Below are 18,604 nucleotides of genomic sequence, written 5' to 3' on the forward strand. Positions count from 1 at the left end.
GCCATCATGAAACATGACGGGAAATTTATGTGAACATTATGTATTTAAAAAGGTCTGACAGGTGTCAGGGACAGCAGCTGTCCTGCTCTCATATTGTGTGATGTACAAAACCCTGCTTGAGTTCTTTAATTATGCATACAATCTGTCCGTGTTGAGTTGCAGGCGGCTATTTTTTTTTCTTTCAGTTGCATGTAGCCACGAATGACAGCTCTGGGTTTTCGCATCAACCCCAACCAATTCTCCCATAATCCCCCACATGGGAGAAATTTGCCTTAATGAGGCTCCTTCCCAGGCTGTGGGATGCATGCGAAGCGACGCAGTTACGCATCTGATTAACAACACTCTCGCACAGATTTCCCAGAATTCATTGCCCCGCGTGTGCCTTGCAATCGCTCTGGCACATGCATCACCGGCGAAAACCGTCCTCCTCTGGGTCCCGGTGCGGAATATCTCCTGGTGAAGAGCCATGAGAAGCTCATTCCCTTCTGCTGGCATATAAAAAGACAGATTTCCTCAGATGTTTCATGACATGCATTATTGATATGTTTCCAAGCGCAGTCTCAAAGCTCTAAGCACCATCCTGGCAGTAGATGAATTGTATGTTGTTGTTGTTGTTGGTCTTTTTTTCCCACAGACATCAGACAAAGCACCTGTAACTAAAAATCAACAATGTTTAAATACCTGTTGGGCAGCACCTGTTATGGAAATGCAATTTCTCCTCATTCAGAGTTATGCGTATGTTGAGAGCTATGCATAAAGCAGGCATTAGCAAAACACCCAGGGTGCCAGAACAACTAGTCCTAGCAGTCACTCAGCGTGAGATGTGAAATCTCAAGTGATACCAGGATCATTGGGCTGCGTTCAGTGTGACTGCTGTGCCGCTTTGACACACTTAATCAGGTTTTTAGTTTTTTAACAATATGTGCCTTTATTTCTGTAACCCCTGAACTGAACTCATGATGAAATTTGTTACTCAAATTTAAGGACAAAGTAACCCCCCACACATTCCACCAAATTAGCAGAGGGGGTATTGGGGAAATTGCTAAATTTAATCATGGTTTAATTAATTATTGCTATGTTTCTAAGAATTTTTTTTAAATCTGAAGGCAATAATTTCCAGAATTTAGGTCATTAAAATTGCTCAAGGCTGCATCATCTAGGTCTTACCCAGAATTCCAAAATCCTCAGCTTCGGAGTGTTAACCTATTCTGTGCAATACTGCTGCCACTCTTACAGGACAGAAAGCACTGTGTGAATATGAGTACAATAGAAAAGGGACTGGATATATCTTAATTAAAGCCAATTTGACTCAAACCTGTGCACGGGTAACAACTTGTAGCATTCTAATCTTGCTAGTATTTAGATAAATGCTCTAGAGGTATTAATTCATCCCTAACGGCAACTCCCCATTTCTCCATCATATCCCACAATCCCTGTTGCATCACCAAGTTTACGAACACCTAAACAGTGAAAGAACATATTAAAGAAAAAATACTGTTTTAAAATAATTTAAATCCCCTTGAGAAAAAGAGGAATTCCACTGGAATTCCCACTCCTCTGTTCTCTTACGGGTCTCTGTCTGAGGTTTCCTTTAATGCTTTTTCCTGTTCTAGCAGGAAGTTGTCACAATATGCTGGAGCTACCCTAGGGGATAGCGTCCACTACACAGGCAGATCTGCTGACATGTTGATACAGACTGTGTTTCAGCACCATCTCCTAGCAATTCAACTACAGCAAGGGCAGACATGTAAAAAAGACGTTAATATCCTGCATCTAATTAATTAGATTATGATGTGGAATGATACTTCTTTTTTTCACACCAGTCTCGCAACATCATGGCTTTATTGTCGACTTTCCCCTTCGCAGAGGCAGTCGGATGAACATGCAGCAACTGATAGTCGTTTTGTCAGAGCACCACCCTTTGATGTACTTCTTCACAAGGTTGACTCAAAAATCAGGAAGCTCATTAATAATATTAATAAAAAAAGTTTGTGAATAACTGGAGAGCTTTCCTAACGCAATGATTCTGGGCTTCGCTTATCTTTTCAGCCCACCTTAGCGTCTGGAAGACTTAATTCTCAAATCACAAACTCGAGCGGTGTAATAACACTCTCCAGACGAGCGCAGTAATAGCTGGCTGATCCTTGCAGAATCGTCGAAACTGTGAGTTCAAATGAAAAGCATTCTTATCAAGAATATTTTTTCAAGCATTTCTCAAAATTGCAACGTTCTGATGTGTTCGCATAAAATGCTCCCTGGGGGAAAAAAAAAAGAAACAAATCACCTCATTCTCTCCCTCACAGAGATGACGATTATTAAGTCAGGATTCTAAAGACATAAATAAGCACTTGTGTGAATGTTCTGACACATACGGTAGCAACTGAGTTTGAAATGGGGGATGTGAAGGCAGGGTCTGATACCAAACTTACATTTACATTTACATTTATTCATTTGGCAGACGCTATTATCCAAAGTGACTTACAAGTGAGGCAGGGTACAACACAAGCCATATAGGAGAGTCAACAATATTAGAAACTTACATAAAGTATGAAATTTACACACTTATGTCATTCAGCTTGTTACAATCTGTTGTTGTAACAGATTTAAAACAAGTGCTGATTTCCATCAACAGGAGCATTATAATATAATATAATACATTTAAAGCAGCTGTGGAGTCAGTACTTATGAATGTGTGTGTGTGTGTGTGTGTGTGTGCGTGTGGGTGGGTGAGTGTATATCCTTACTCCAAACTGCAGTCACTAACCCATTCAAAATGCCCTCTACTTTCCCCTTCCTCCTCCTCCTTCTCCCTCTCTCACTACAGGTGGCTTTTCTTGTGTTTTCCAAGAGCTCCATTACCCATGTCCACAGGCATTGCTCATTTCCAGTTATGCAAACCACCAGGCTTCCTATGCCACCACCCTCACCTGTTCCTCCGCCCCTCTCCACTTTTCCTCCACTCACAGACTCTGCTGTGTTCCAGCCTCTGGAGTCTCACAAATCAACCACATGCTCTATGATTCTTACCCCTATCTGCCATTTTTTAAGATATCCCTTCTGAACTGCTTTCATTTATCTGCCCCCTTTTTAATACCTTACTTTCCTGTGGGTATTTTCCTAATGCCCTAAAACTGGCACACATCACACCTCTTTCGGAAAAAATAAATAAATAAAAAATGAACTTTGATCTCTCTGTAGTACCACATCTCTTCACCTTTTTCTCTTGAAAAGATTTGAATGTGGTGTAGTTAAAAATGCCTGTCTGTCAGGACAACCTTCTGGACCCCAATCAGCCTGGTTGTAGAGCTAGACACCCCATGGAGATCGCTCTTGTTTCAGGAAACCAAAACCCAAGACCCTGTACTTCACAATAGAATCCTCCCTTTGCTTTATAGGGATTGTTCTGGGCCTGGACGTTTGACACGGTAATCCACAAAATCCTGTTCAACCTGACAGGAATGGGAATAACTGGGCTTGCCCTGGGCTGCTTTGTTTCCCGCCTCCTGGATTGTTCCTATCATATCACCTGGAGAGGCTTTATCTTGACTTCCCACTCTCTCTCTCAGCGGGAGTCCCCCAGGGATTATTGCTTGGGCCTCTCAAATTTCTCCCTTGTTCACTAAATCACAGATTTATTATTTCTGCCCATGGTTTCTCCTGAAACTGTCGTGCTGATCTCACTCAGCTATCCCCTTCTACCTGACTCCCCCCTAACACACACACACACACACACACACACACACACATGTGCATTTACTGTATGCTTAGGAGGAATCTCTGCCTAGATGTCAAACCCTCTTTAGTGACAGGTCAAATTCTTACCTGTCCACTACCTCTCAGAAACATTGAATGGCTCTGCTGGTACAAATACATTTCCATGCATGTACAATCAGGGTGGACAGTGCCTCCCTCATAGTAACTGACATAGCAGCGTTTTTTGCCTTATTTGTTGCCATTGAACATGTTAGGCTTTGATTGGTCCAGGCTCTTTATTTGATGCTATTGAGCTTCTGATTGAAAGGTTTCAGTGAGCTTTGGCAAAATAATGCCAAATAAAACATTCACCAAATATGCAGGTAGCTAACTACCTCTTTTGAGACTGATTTAAAAAAGAAGCAGAATAACAATAAAAGATGATATTGCTAATCTTATCCAGAGGTCTCAGCAGACATCTTTCTACTCTGAAATAATCAAAACATGTCATTGTAACTCAGGACAAAGGTACTGATTTAAATTCAGACAGGCCAATTTACAAATGAGTAGTCTGTATATGTATGTATTGAATGTTTTGTGATCAGGTCGTTTGTGAACAAATCAATTGACCAAGAGAGCTTGCTAGCTAAAAGATAGCTGGGTGAGTTGCTGCTACAATGTTGCTCCCTGCAACAACCCTAGCCAGCTAGCTAATACAACAGGCCTAAAATGTTATTACACTAAAGGGCACCGATCAGCCATTAGAGATCATTAGCCACTCTAAGGCCTATGCGGCAAAATTCGAGATACATTTTTATTGACCTGACACCTTACATCCCATTAATGACTAATATAACACAGCACTTAGCAGCTACACTTTTATTTATCTGTGAGGCAAACCCCCAGAACATTCCCTCTCCCTCTCTCCCCCCTCCTCCTCCTCTCAGGCTCTGGTTTGATTATTTGGAAATTGATAATCCTGTTATTGACTTCCTTCCTATTATCTATCCGAACACAGTTTCCATGGCAACACCTACGACAGAAGGGCACTTGTTCCGCAGTGGCTGACATAATTCAGCATGATTCTGTGGGAGAAGGGCAAACAGAAGAATATGTATATGCATGTATGACATGTATTTTTTTATTATTTATTTTATTTTTTTATCCCTGATGGGAACTGAGGAAATCACAATTCCCTCAATGAACCACAGCTGCTTTATAACACTGCTGAAAACTCAAAAAGACCCCCCCCCCCCCCCCCCCCCCCATAACTTTTCATTGCCTATAGATGAGTTGCCACATTAAGTGCTGTCAATGTGATGGGTTCAAAACAAAATGTCCATCATTCCAACTGTAAGGTCTCCAAGACGTGACTATGAAACAGTTAATTTCATACATGTTGAATGTTTTTGGTGTGAGCTTTCATTAAAAAAAGGAACAGCAGCACTTTTCTGGAACAAAGTAGTATGCTATAACGCATGTGAAAAAAAAGATACATGTTTGTGTCATAACCTGCGGGCTGCACGTGATATGACAGTCATACGATATGAACTCACGATGCAATGGTTGCTTCTGAGACTTTACGTGCGTGTTCTGCCCTCTTCAAAAACACCCGTGCGCAGATATGATGGGAAAACACTGAAGAACGTTTGATTTACGTTAAAATAACCGAAAACTCTGAAGCACAGTGACAGAAGGATGCGGTCACGTTGTGTGGTTATCTGATTGGCTGCGTTCTCCTGATTCTCTCTGCTGTGAAGTTTGTCCTCGGCTGTCGACGTTCTGCTCCGTCGCAGAGTTTGAGCAGATCAGAATTCAAAGTGAAACGCGTGCTGTAGGGGAGGTGTGAGGAAGGCCTGACTGAAATGTAATGGTCCCTCAGATCTGTGCTGTCAGCCTTCATCTCCTCCTATTATTCATTTCAGCTCCCTCTACAACAGCATGACAGTGTGGACACACACATACACACACACACACATCCACACCAGTCAATGAGAAATGATGTCAGCTTCACTGGGTCACAGCTCACACCATTCCCTTGAACTACAGAGACACCACAAACAAATCTCCTGCTGCATTCTGCCCCTTGGGGGATTTAAGCTTCCGGGAAAAGATTATGTCATCACCGTTCAGTTCTCAGTCCCGTGGGAGGTGGCAGAAGCCTGTAGCCTTCAATCAGGAGTGATCAGTGTAATTACTGGTACACACAACAAGCAAAAAGCACCTTAAAAATAGAAAACCAACACGGACTCATGATGAGCGCTATGTATTTAAACGTGTGACACTGCTATTACTAATAGCAGGGTTTCTACCCTTTCAAAGCGAAGAACAAAGTTCCAGGGGAACTATGTTCCGTAATAGCTACATATCTCTAAGCGTCACTTGCCAAGAATCGCGGCTAAATGAACGTAAATGACAGGATTGCGAATGTAAATGAGGACGGCGGCGGCCGCGACACTCCCTGGTGATTTGTCGCTGCCAAAAGCCGTGAAGGAACAAGATGGTGATCTGAAGACGGCGCGAACAGTAGGCCTAAACAGGCACACCAAGCACACACCCCCAGCGCGGAGATGGTCACTGCTAAAAAGGGCGGGGGGGACGCATTCCTCCCCGATCGTCGCGATGCGTTCTTAGGGAACTCCAGAAATCTTCTTTATCTTCATTATCTCGGTAGGCAGCGTTGTCAAGATGCGAGTTTGGAGAAGACAGTGATGGGTGGACGAGGTGGATTTTTAACGTTACCTAGGGACCCCGTGAGAAGTGCTCTCCTTTAATGTTGCTGAAAAACGTGAAATGTCCCGCTGTGGGGAGGATTTTGCTGAATGAATCATGTTCGTCTTTGTGTCCTTTGGGGATAAGCACACACTGCGTTTGTCTAATGAGAGAACACAGAGGCCTGGCGTTCACTGTTATCACACGCATGCTGCAAGAAAAAAAAATCTACCAACACAGAGGATCAAGACAACACAGTTTCTCAACATTTGATTTCTTTCTTTTTTCCATTCAGTAGCATGACATGAATGAAAATTCATTTCTATAGAAGCTGCCCATTAAATCCGTAGAGATGCACACATCCAGCATTAGAATTGTGCTGGATTATTTTATGAGAGGCACTAAATTAGAATGTACACAACAGGAAATGGACGTGACTGTAATACTCAACCCAAGTATGTCTGGATCTGGACGTTGTGAAAAGCACTTAAAACGACAAATAGAACGTTGGGATGTGTACTGAATGAATAAATCGAAGGCAGTTATATAAATGCTATTCAGTGCGTTTGCCAGGCTGTATTTTCAGTACTCTGTTCTGGGCAAATAAATAAATAAATAAAAATAAGGAGGATATAGTAGCTGTTTGCTTGTGTTGTACTTTGCCTCACATGTAAGTCGCTTTGGATAAAAGCGTCTGCCAAATCAATAAATGTAGGCTACATATAAATGTTTACATAAAGTCCAGAGAAAAGGAACAAAACTGGTTACAGTGTCAGACGCATATGTATAAACGAGACTTTTAATACCTTTAATCACTTTGGTATCAGTAAAAGGAGACTTAGGGAAGATTTTATTGGTTTTCAAATTTTAACGTAAATTCGCAGGGTGGAGTAGGCTACAGAAGCTGAGTTCTGTCGAAATGACACGGTGGACATGAGTTGGAGGAAAGTTTCAAACTGATGCTCAACAGGTTTTTTTTTTTCCTCACACGTAGTTATTAATTGATGATCTAGTTTACCAGGATTAGCACTGGAAGTAGAGACTCTTAAAAGTGTTCAAGACTAGGTTTTAGGTAGTGCTAGTTAGATGCACTCTAGATTCTTGGCAGAATGAGTCTATTTGGCCAGAATGGCCTCCTCTCATTGTTACACTAGTAGGCTAGTCATGTTTTAAGTGAAGAGGAAATGGCACGCACAACAGGGAGCAGGGAAATCAATACGTAGATGAAAATTAAAGCTCAAAGGTTATTACTGTTGAATGTGAAATTTCCGGGCACTAACCACGATCCGTTCTGCATTGCAGTGAGCACGGAGATCCATTACATTTTATAGGAGCATAATGCTTTCATGGTGTAGGCTTCCGCCTCACAGAGGGAACTTTCACCATTATTTTACTGATTACATACTTTAAACTGAGTATGTCCGTTTATCTTCATGAGACGATAATTATTTCTTTTTCACGCAGCTAAATGTATGCGATAACTAATAACCCGAACCAACTGTTCAAAACTGGCTGCATATTGCCATCTAGTGGATATTGTGTCATGTAACCGTTCCGAGGAGCATTTTCCATTTACAAAGCTCGATCAAAAATCTCGTAGGTTTTTGCAATATGGTACAGCGCACTCCATATTCACACTCTTGCCTACATCCATAAATCGCAAATTCCTCTAAAGGTTCTATCCTCGAATAATATTCATTCAAAGGTCAAGAGATTTCCACACGCTTCCAGATTTTCTCGTGCTTTGTAGCAGTCATTTCCCATGTGGGTTTTTTATGTTTAAGGTTATATGGTCAACGCAGAAGTAACTGATAGAGCAATTTACGTCAAAGTTTAAAGAACGCGCGGCAAAATCAACTCGCTGCGAGCAGGGTTCGAACCTGCGCGGGGAGACCCCATTGGATTTCAAGTCCAACGCCTTAACCACTCGGCCATCACAGCCTCGTTTTCATTGGTCTCCGTCAAACCTTTCGACTGTATGCCTTCAAAGTTTCTCTAATTGGAATTTGTTTAGTAATGTTTTATATTTCTTTGCTTCAAGGCAGAATATTATGGGTAGCAATCTGTAACCCCACTTGTAACAGAAATGTGCAAATGTAGAATCAGGCATTCGTAACCCTGGTTACCCTTGCTACACTGCTAGCAATATTAATTATCGAGCTAGCCACCTAACTAGCTAGTTAGCACATGCACGTACTTGCTGCACTATAGTGTTAGTAGTAGATCTAGATCACCAGCTTTTTGTAGTTTTACTCGTATTCGGTCTCTTCCTTTTGCCATGGAAGCTAATTGTACATAGCCTACCATGGAATGTTAATTAGATTTACGCTAGTTTGATTATTGTGGGATTGCTACACAGGTTTCCAAATGATATCCAGCAGAAAGTGAAAAGAAAAAAACGCACTACGTATGTAATGCGAAAGAGTTATTCAAAGTTACTTGAGCGCAAACGAGGTAGCATGTCAGTTTCCGTAGTGTAGTGGTTATCACGTTCGCCTCACACGCGAAAGGTCCCCGGTTCGAAACCGGGCGGGAACAACCTTTTTCTGTCACTTGATGTGACCACATAATTCATCTTCGGTGTACTTTCTGAATGCAAAAGCCAAAGTGATAAAAGATGCCGTCTTGTCAATTTCTCCCTTTAATCAATCCTACTCATAGAATGTGACAACCGTCAGTTTTTTCCGTCTATTAGGCTAAATAACCAACAATTCACCAAAAGAAGCAGCGACTTCCTCGACGACTCGTTTGTGAGTGCTTCCAGTCCATCATTGAAAAACATGGTGAGACTACAATTGTCTGTTTTTTTTTTTAAGTTTGACTTGAACTGTCGTCTAAAATGGCAGCAGACACTGCGATCCTTTTGGGATGCAAAGCCTATTATTGTAAAGAGGGCCACCTGCTGGTGCGAACTAGTCATTTGGCTGGTTTCTCAACCCTCGTTGTCTCCATGCCAGTTTCTCTTTTTTTCCCCTCCTTCTCAGCCCACACATATGAGTGTTCACTCCAACTATGCATGGTCTGGTTGCATGCTATGTCACTTGTGAAAACATGCAAACTTGTTAAGTGTAACAGCTGGATTAGATGTAAAAAAAATTGTATTTAAATAAGTTTTTTGTTTCTGTTTTTGATTCATGTGAAATTGAGCAGTGCCTCGCTGAAAGAAACTGGGAAGTTACCATAATATCCCCTAAAAGAGCAGGCCTACATGCAACCCGCAACAAATCAGAAAAGGTGCAAGCTGCAGCACACCAAGGTTCAAAGTCTGAAGCTGAGATTTTTGTAGAGTGTCCTAACTAAATACAGTTATCAAAGGGTTCAAAATTCACTTTGCCATGTGGGTTGATGTTTAGACTGTGCCAATGAAATTAAAAGGATTAGATGCAGTGAAATACTTCCCCTGTCAGACTATGCATGAAACGTCCATGACATTATTTTCCAACTCTCAGTCTTCATGCTTTGTCTTTTCTTTTTTCTTCTCTTTTCATTTTATCTCTTCTCATTTCTTTGCAATGTTACACAAAAACTGGGCTTTTTTGAGACACAGTGCTGGCAAGGGGAAATATTATTACAATGACTAACATTTTACTAACATTTTATAGGCAGAAAAGCAGCCCTGCACTCTGCACCACATGCAAATGTACTCACCCACACTTCTGAGAACTGGTACAACTGTGCACACCTGTGTCTTAGTAACTTAACTGTGTCTATATACTTGTGTGTCTTAGTAACTTAACTGTGTCTATATACTTGTGCTTTACTTAGGCGTGAGTAAGTGAAGGCTACTTCTTTATCTCTTTCCGCATGTCTCTCAACTGCATCTGCAAAACTACACTGTACTTGTGTGTTTGTGACAGTGCTATACCTGTGCCTGAGTAACTGTATACCAATTTGCAGATCAGATATTAGGCTATGATAGAACAAAGACTGGGAGACAAAAGGTTGTTCTTCACACCTAGATTCACTCTACCCACACATTCATTTCCTGATCAGATGCAGAGAGTCTGATACAGATTGTTCCTGTCAGACAGCAGAGCCCCTGAGCTTTAAAACTTCATAGGTTTGACACACTTTATTCATGAATGCGTGAATGTTTATTGAACAATTTATTGTACCTGAAAGCCAGAGGTACATCAAGTTAAGTACCTCGCTCAAGGGCACAGCAGCTGCCTCTCACAAGGATGGAATCCCACAATCCTATGGGTAGTATTCACATTAAAGTACTGTAAAGTGCTAAAGGCAATCTCTGACCCACCTCTACACCTTCCCTGTCTGCTGACATCTCTCTATCTCTCTCTCTCTCTCTCTCTCTCTCTCTCTCGCTCTCTCTCTTTCTCTCTCACAAGTTTAGCTCTGTGTGTGAACAGGAAGCACAGACATGCAAAAACATTGGTGAAGAACAGCACTGAGTGAGATTTCCCACCCAGATCCACACTGTCTACATTAACCTGCATTGCCAGGAGTCAGGCCTTCAGTAGTTGAGCAGGATGTGGTGATACAACATGTACTGTATGCTGATATGTTGCATTGTATGATTTGAGTTAGATGTAATGTGTATCTAACCCCTGTTACAGACCCACGATGCGCGATCAATGATGATTCTAAACCCTAATTTAAAACCAGCTCAAAATGTCACTTGCTTTTTGACATTTGTTAAGAAGGCCATTTTGTAAAACTGGATTACACCAGATCTTCCACTGAGCAAGTACTGAATTTGTATACAGAAAATAATTGATCTTGAGTGCACAACTGCAAGACTAAATAAAGCACCATCATGCACAGTGCAGGTATGGATAGGGTTGTAATGTAAAATTACACAAATTTCATTGTTAAATCTTCAGAAATTATATTTTATACTGTGGATGCAAAGTATACAATGCATGAACTGCAGCTGTTTGTTTATGAACCCGTTAAACAAAACGTTCACCACAAAAATTATTCAAGCTGACAGTAAAGAAACTGAGCAGGATACGGTGACGCAGTGTGTACATTGGTGCAAGTTAGGACTGGGTGGCACCTGTACCGATTTCCCAAGTGTAATAAGTCCGTCCACACCAGCACATGCCCAGAGGATTGTGTGGCTTGTTCTTCTCTAGCTAGGTGTGCCTAGTTACTCACACAACAAAGCCACAGAATTGGGGGTTTGTTCAGTGCCTGAGCTGTCAGATGTCATGTGGGTGCAAACAATCCGCTACAAGTCTCTGCTTGAATATGCATCCAGGGGCAGGGAGTCATAAATACATATCTTGGGAGAAAACTGTAAATTTGTGATTAAATAAAGCCTTATCATTATGCAATGGAAGATACTCTTGTGGGTAGAAATCAGATTTGAGAGATTTATGATTTTTATGCATTATTTTTGGTAGCATACACAAAGGGACCACCTCCCACACGAAGTGGATCTGACTGTGGATGACTCTGTTGGGGCAGATCCATATTCAGCAGATGGTGTTTTTAAAGCAGCTTGCTGAACTCTGCCAACATATGTACAGTGCCACGTTATGATTTAAGATATTTATGGATATGTATACATTGTGGAAATGAGTGGTTAGCGGCAGACTGAGCACTGGCTCATAGCCCTGGTGATGTCACTGGATCTTCAGTGTACTCTGTGCATTGCGGGGAGCCAGTCACACTCTGTCTGAAACCTGGACTTTTCTTTCTCTCTGTGAGGATGTTGCTTAAATGCAGTGTTCAGGCACGTGATCATGTTTGTGGTGTACTAATTACGTTTCAGTGGATATGAATTTCCATACAGTCAAAGCATAAAAGTTTTGATTGATGTGGATATACTTATATTTGGCTTAGAGTCTGAAGAATGAACCACACCTGGCCATGGGTGGAGGTTGTTGACCCCCCATTTGGATATCATGCACAGGAAAGAAAAGTTGGGGATGGGATGGGGGAGGGATGCCGAGAAGAACTGACAAAAAAAGAAGGGATAAGTGGGATGTGTAAACTTGTGGATGGAACTGGTTTGTTAACTGTGTAGGGATGGTCTTAAAATTTTCCTTCCAAGTCTTTCATACTTCACTAAATGGTTTTTTTAATTATTATTATTGGGAACTAACCCCCTTCTCATAAACATGTATTACTGGTGAAATACAGTTTTTGCAGATTTCCACACTCTCTCATCTCAAGACTGCATATCGCGTTAACAGAAAGTGTGTTCTGGCCAGGGCACTGTGTAGGTCTCTGTGACTGACCTTCAGTTTGCTTCATTCAGATATGTAAATATTTAACAAAGAAACAGAGTGAGCCTCAACAGGTTCACATTTCTCCAGGCAAAAGTGCTCTGGCCTGAGGCATTGTGAAACACAGTGGCCAGCAGAACTGTCATGCTGCCTGCATGCGGCATACTGCAATGCCAGCTCAGCTTTAGGGAAACTATGACCAGGCATCGCACACATAGCCCTGCTATCAACATTTCTCCTGAACTTTGACTCACAATCATATGCAAATGTTTTTTTTTGTTTGTGTGTTTTGTTTGCTTGTTTTTACACACAGTTTGGCCAGTTTTCGCTTTATTGTGCCTTTGTGTTTGTGTGTGTGTGTGTGTGCATTAGTGGTGGTGGTGTGGGGGAGGATAAGTGATTATCATGCCATCTTTGAAACACTTGTTTGTATCTGCTTGTTCCTATAAAATATTTACTTTTTCTTAATTAGTTTTTTTTTTTTTGTTTTGGTTTTTGAACTCTATACATTCAATGTGGCACATAAGAGAGAGCCAGGTTTGGTTTCATAGGTGTGCAGCTGTGGGTGCATGTAAAATAATGTTTTGGGGGCAGACTTAAACACTGTCTCAACAGGCCTCCAGATTACTACCTGCCAAACTTTATTTATTCTGTATATGCGTGAACATGAGGCATGCATTCTTTTGTTCTCTGTTTACTGAGGGATTAATTAGGTGTGTCTGTGTGTTTTTAAAGCAGTTGATTTCTATATAATTAATATCTAATCTGTTTTTATTATTATCTTTGTGTGCGCTAATGTCTTGGAGAGGAAATGACATAACAGTGTTCGAGCAGCGATGGTGTGTCTCAGTTTTTGTTAGGAATGGTTCTGTGTTTTGTGTGCCACCATCTCCTGCTTTGTTTCCTGAAACACACACTGAATCAAAGCACGAAGCACGACTCACGGTTCTGTCTCCTTGGCGACAGGTTAGGGGGTGGGGCACGCTGTACAGTGATTGGCAGCCCTGTACGTGCATTCAGGCTGTGAGATGATGTCATTGCACCAGCGCAGAAACATCGCCCAGCTCTTTATTTTTCATTTGTGACGCATATATATTTTTTTCTCCTTGTTTAGCCAGGACGATGGAATGTTCTGGGTAGGTTACCTTATTACTTATAACAGAGCAGAACCCCACAGGTGAGCTACCTGTGTATTGCTCTAAACCACAGTTTGCCAGAGGCAATGTCATCAATGACAACTGTCACTGCTGCATTGCTTCCATGGCAAAATCGTACGTAGTGCATGGGAGCTAAGTCTATTGGTTGGTCTGCAAAGCTGCTGATGGTCACGGGTTGGGTCCAAAATCATCAACGACATGAAGGGCATCGCATCAAGCAAGGACTGAATGTAACTGTCAATACACCAGTCACTGTCATGGAACGCAACTTTTTAAAAAATATATATTTTCCCCATTGATCCAGCGCATAGAGCACATTGGCGTGAAAGCCATGTTATTTTCGCTTGAAGATGACTCTGCTCCTCCTTTAGAGTCCTTGTTTCTCGGGGCCTAAATCAATTTCCCACGTACACCATTCACCCCATTCAGTGACACCAAAGGTGCTGGAAAGTAGGCTACTACGTCAAACAAAGAGACAAAGAAGCACGTGACAAACACAACGCAATACATCCTTTTTTATTTATGCGACAAATTATTTTTCTTCAACATAAAGTATTATTATTAACAACGGTAGTAGTAGAATTTAATGTTAATTAATTATTTCCTTTCATATTCTCCCATTAGACGTGGTTATAGACTATGAACACCACGGGCTTGTTCTGTTTAAAGTTACCTGCATGCATGCTCATAGTTACTAATGTTTAATGTCTTTGTGTTGTCAGTGAGAGATTTCTCGTCTCCGCTTAGCCTTTAATGATTACGTGTAGCAATTAGTCTCCATCTGACGAGCTGGGCCGACACCTGACACCTTGTTTGTTGCTGGCGCAGTTCAGTTCTTCCGTTACTTCACTCTCGCAGCCCGGTTCCCTCTCTCGGAGGAAGCCGAAAAACCAGTTTGGCTCACAGCGGTGCAGTGGAAGCACAACCCGAGCGTACAGAACGAAAGCATCGGGGACGCGCAGCGTTAAAACAAACAACACGGCAAACACAGTATCACAATGAGCTCTGTGTTTGGTTTGTTGTCCTGCAGACAAACCAAAGGGCGTTCAGTCCTTAATTAAAAAAAAAAAAAGACATTTTTTGAACGACACAGGACACCGTGAAGCCACTACCTTTCTCCCCACCTCCGCCGTGTGTGTCTTACCTGTGAGCTGTTAGGCGATGTTGGCACGCGTTTAAAGTCAGTTATTTAAAAGTGTGTTCAGGGTTACGCCCAAAATAATAGCACCATTTAACTGTTATTGAAGCGAGATAGTAAACAGTGGGGAGATAAGAAGATAAGAATATAAGATAAGAACTAGGCAGTAGCGCTAATAAGTAAATAAATGTGTCGCGTCACAAAAGGAATGGTCAAAACGGTATAAAATAAATACTTGTAAGGTGTACGACTGGGCTGTAAAATAATATCAGAACATAGGCCTAACGATACAATTATTTCAAAGTGAATGTCTCTTTCAAAATGAGAACTTACATTTTTGGATGAATATTGTGAGGAGATTAAAGTAAACTGTGATAGAGGTACTAAAATCATTCATCCAGAATATCACTATAAAACACACACACACACACACACAGGCTGAGGTTGTGCTTGTGTCATACTGGAAACTGCAGGCAATGCAGTGTGACAGACAGCAACAACCCTTAGAGGAGCAAACTGCTAATATCCCCTGTGGGCCAGCCAGGGGTTACAGTACTGAGAAGCCACAGCAGGGGGTCCTCATCCTTGTCTGCTCCCACAGCTGAAAAGAGCCTGCCTGCTGCTCCCATTCTCCCAAAAAAGCCAACATTTGTGTCCACACAATACAGACAATGGGATATTTTTTCCAGGATAGCTGGTGAAGATCTTCTGACTGAAATGCATTATGAAGTAAATATTGACTTTTTGGGAGCAGCAGTAGGGAGCAGTGTTTGGATTCTCATACGGCATCTCCACCTGCCAAACATAATGGGTGTAGTGTGAGAACTTCTAAAGAGTTCCTGCAGTTGATCCAGACATCAGGTTCCTTTAAGGTTTTATGAGATGACTAATGCTGACGGGATTGCTGTGACCATTAACGGCAAATCTACATCCTCACAAGCTGCACAGTAAAACATTGCTTTATGTGATCCTTGTCTGTAAGAACTGCCTTGCCTCACTGTTGTCACATGTTTCAAAATCTTTGTCTGCGTAAAAAGATCATATGTGATATGTGTACACACACACACACACACACTCACACACGATGACATCAGAGATGACAGCACAGTCTTTACCATAATGTAGTCAATCCAAAGACGCAGCCAGCAGACTGCTCTGAGGGATTTTTTGGAACAAAGCATCCAGCACTTTGTGAATGGAGGTGTCGAGTCAAAGAGGATTACAGAGGTTTTATGGATATGCTGGAGCAAGCCCTTATAATCACTTCTAACTGTTGGGGCTGAACCTCAGCGTCAGTCTGTAATTTTCCAGTAGTCCTGCAACAATTTTTTTTCTTGTTTACCAAGTAAGTATCAGGAATTCAATATTTAATAACTGCAAACCTGTGTTCTTGCCAAAATTCTTTTTGGATCACAGAGGCTTCAGAATAAATGTTGTTGCATCAGCAGGACTTGCTAGCCACTGCCATATGTGAGCTATTATGTGGGGTGTAATTTATGCACTGTCATGGCATGTTTTATAGTGTGATCAGTAGAGGGGAAACCCGATCGCTCCCTACTGTTTCTGCCTCGGTGAGGAGAACAGGGATCGCCTGCGATGGCGACAGGGATGGCGAGCCAATCACAGAGGGGCTGCCATGCCTCAGCCTGATCTCATTCCACCTGGTCCTCACACACACCCACAGACACCCTCAGGCTGGGGCGTGGCATGTACCTTTGCCCACAAAAAGAGGACTGTGCACACATGGATGAGCACACGGCATTCCATAGGCTACCTACACACACACGCGCGCGCGCACACACACAGACACACACACTCACACACACGCACATCTAAATGGTCTTAATGACAGTGTGTCCTGTGTATGTCCACTCTGAGTTCTGTTACCCATTTTGTTTTGTTTTGGTATGTTTCATTGCACTGCTGTCATTGTCCTGATTTTGTCATACACTTGTTCACGGTGTTGAGTCATTAGGATGAAAATGTACCCCTGCTCCCCTGAAGAACTAAGAGTGGTAAAAGGAGTACTGAATACCAGATGGGCTGAGTCTCTTCAAAAGTCTCTTTGAGTTTCTCTGAGACCTTTTTTTTTATATTCTCAAGGGGGATTCACTCAGCACTGTTGGAAGCAATGCTTTCATCCAGTTGTTAAAGAGGTGAGATATTCAGACGACCATTCTCAAACTGATATTGTATTGTACCACACAGGTGTCACTCAAACAATGGGAACCAGGAACAATATATGGAAAGTCCCTAGAATGTGCCATCCTCAGTTTCAAACTTTTTCATTAAGCCGATATGAATGCCTTTGTTGAACTCATGAACCTGAGGCTTAACTCAATTTAATTTAATGACGCATACTTAGGTCATCATGGCCTATAACCTCTATTTACCCCTTTTTCAACTGTAAAGGATGCAGGGTTCCAAGTGACACCAGTCAACACACAGAGCACAGTAATGAAATGCATCTAACTGGTTCAACTCTGCACATGCCACTCCCTAGGCACAGCGCATGGTTATGACGTCATAAAAGCAGGGTGGGAAGTTCCGCCCAGGGACGTACATGTACATATGAAGCCCATTTTAGGAACAGCTAAGCTTATTATGTAAATCTGAGTCATAGTGCCTGTGGGATTGGACTCTTTGAATAGTCTAGACCCCCCTCACGCTCCCAAGTTTCTGTTTTTGCATTCTATTATGAGCACAGTAACCTGAGCTATTTCACCTCTTACAATAAGCCTATCAAATTGGTATCAAAGGGAAAAGCAACAAAAACCCTGAGCAACTGATTCACTCCTGCTGTCTTTCTGTCTCTCAGCACTGATAAAGGTATAACTGTGGAGATCTGAGCTCAATGCCCAACCCTACCCTGAAGCTAGTGTGCTAACCAGTCAAAGTCACATAATAAAAACTTTCCCCATGTGTAATGGAAAGACTAAGTTTCAGTTCTCTCTCCAGTGTTTGCTTCTGAAGTGACAGAGGGTGGGGAGAGCAGAGACGAGCGTTACTTCTGGATTCCATTTCATAATGATAATAATAATAAACCTACAGTTAAATAATTATGTTATAGTACACACTGCCACTTTGATGATGTCATAATAGCAGACCACAGAGGGACACCTATAATGAGCTTGTGCCTGTGTCACATGACTCCATCCCCTTCTTTGAAGAAGCTAGGTAATGTGTGATAAGAGTCCTGAGAGGCCTGCCACACGTTCAAATTCTGCCCTATAGCCATCTAATGTATCGCTGAGGTGTGAAAAGGTGGTTAGAAATTAATTTTGTTTCACATCCCTCCAGATACATGGCTTCTTTGTTGATCTATAGTTCTAAACTTGAAAACAGGTGACTCAGACTCAAGCAGCCAACTTGCTTGCTTCTTTGAAAAATGGATTTACCAAAACCCCAAAATGCACCTACTACTGTGCAGCTATTTAGTAAATCAGAATTCTTTCATTAAAATGCTTCTTCTAGTGTATAAAATGCAGGTTTAGATTAAAATGCCACAAAGACAGAGATTCACAGGTGGAGGAAGAAGAACACTAACAATACAGCACAGATTTTCTGATTAATCGTATCACACTGCAGGGAACTGTGGGGGAAGTCCATGTTCTGCTTTTTTTTAAAATCTCAGAACCTACGTTCCCATGTCATCATGAAGCAAAGACACCTGAGTGTTCACAGTTTACCTACAGCTCTTTTCCCAGAAA

At 41.8% G+C, this 18,604-nt stretch overlaps 2 non-coding genes across 2 annotated transcripts; one reads left to right on the forward strand and one right to left on the reverse strand.

Annotated features, from left to right (window-relative positions):
* Window positions 1-8,264: 8,264 nt before the first annotated feature.
* Window positions 8,265-8,346, reverse strand: trnas-uga. The gene has a single exon. It is a non-coding gene; the product is annotated as a tRNA-Ser (tRNA).
* A 524-nt stretch (window positions 8,347-8,870) lies between these two features.
* On the forward strand, window positions 8,871-8,943 carry trnav-cac. The gene has a single exon. It is a non-coding gene; the product is annotated as a tRNA-Val (tRNA).
* Window positions 8,944-18,604: the final 9,661 nt, after the last annotated feature.

The sequence above is a fragment of the Megalops cyprinoides genome, chromosome 3 (genome assembly GCF_013368585.1).
Source record: "Megalops cyprinoides isolate fMegCyp1 chromosome 3, fMegCyp1.pri, whole genome shotgun sequence".
NCBI lineage: Eukaryota > Metazoa > Chordata > Actinopteri > Elopiformes > Megalopidae > Megalops > Megalops cyprinoides.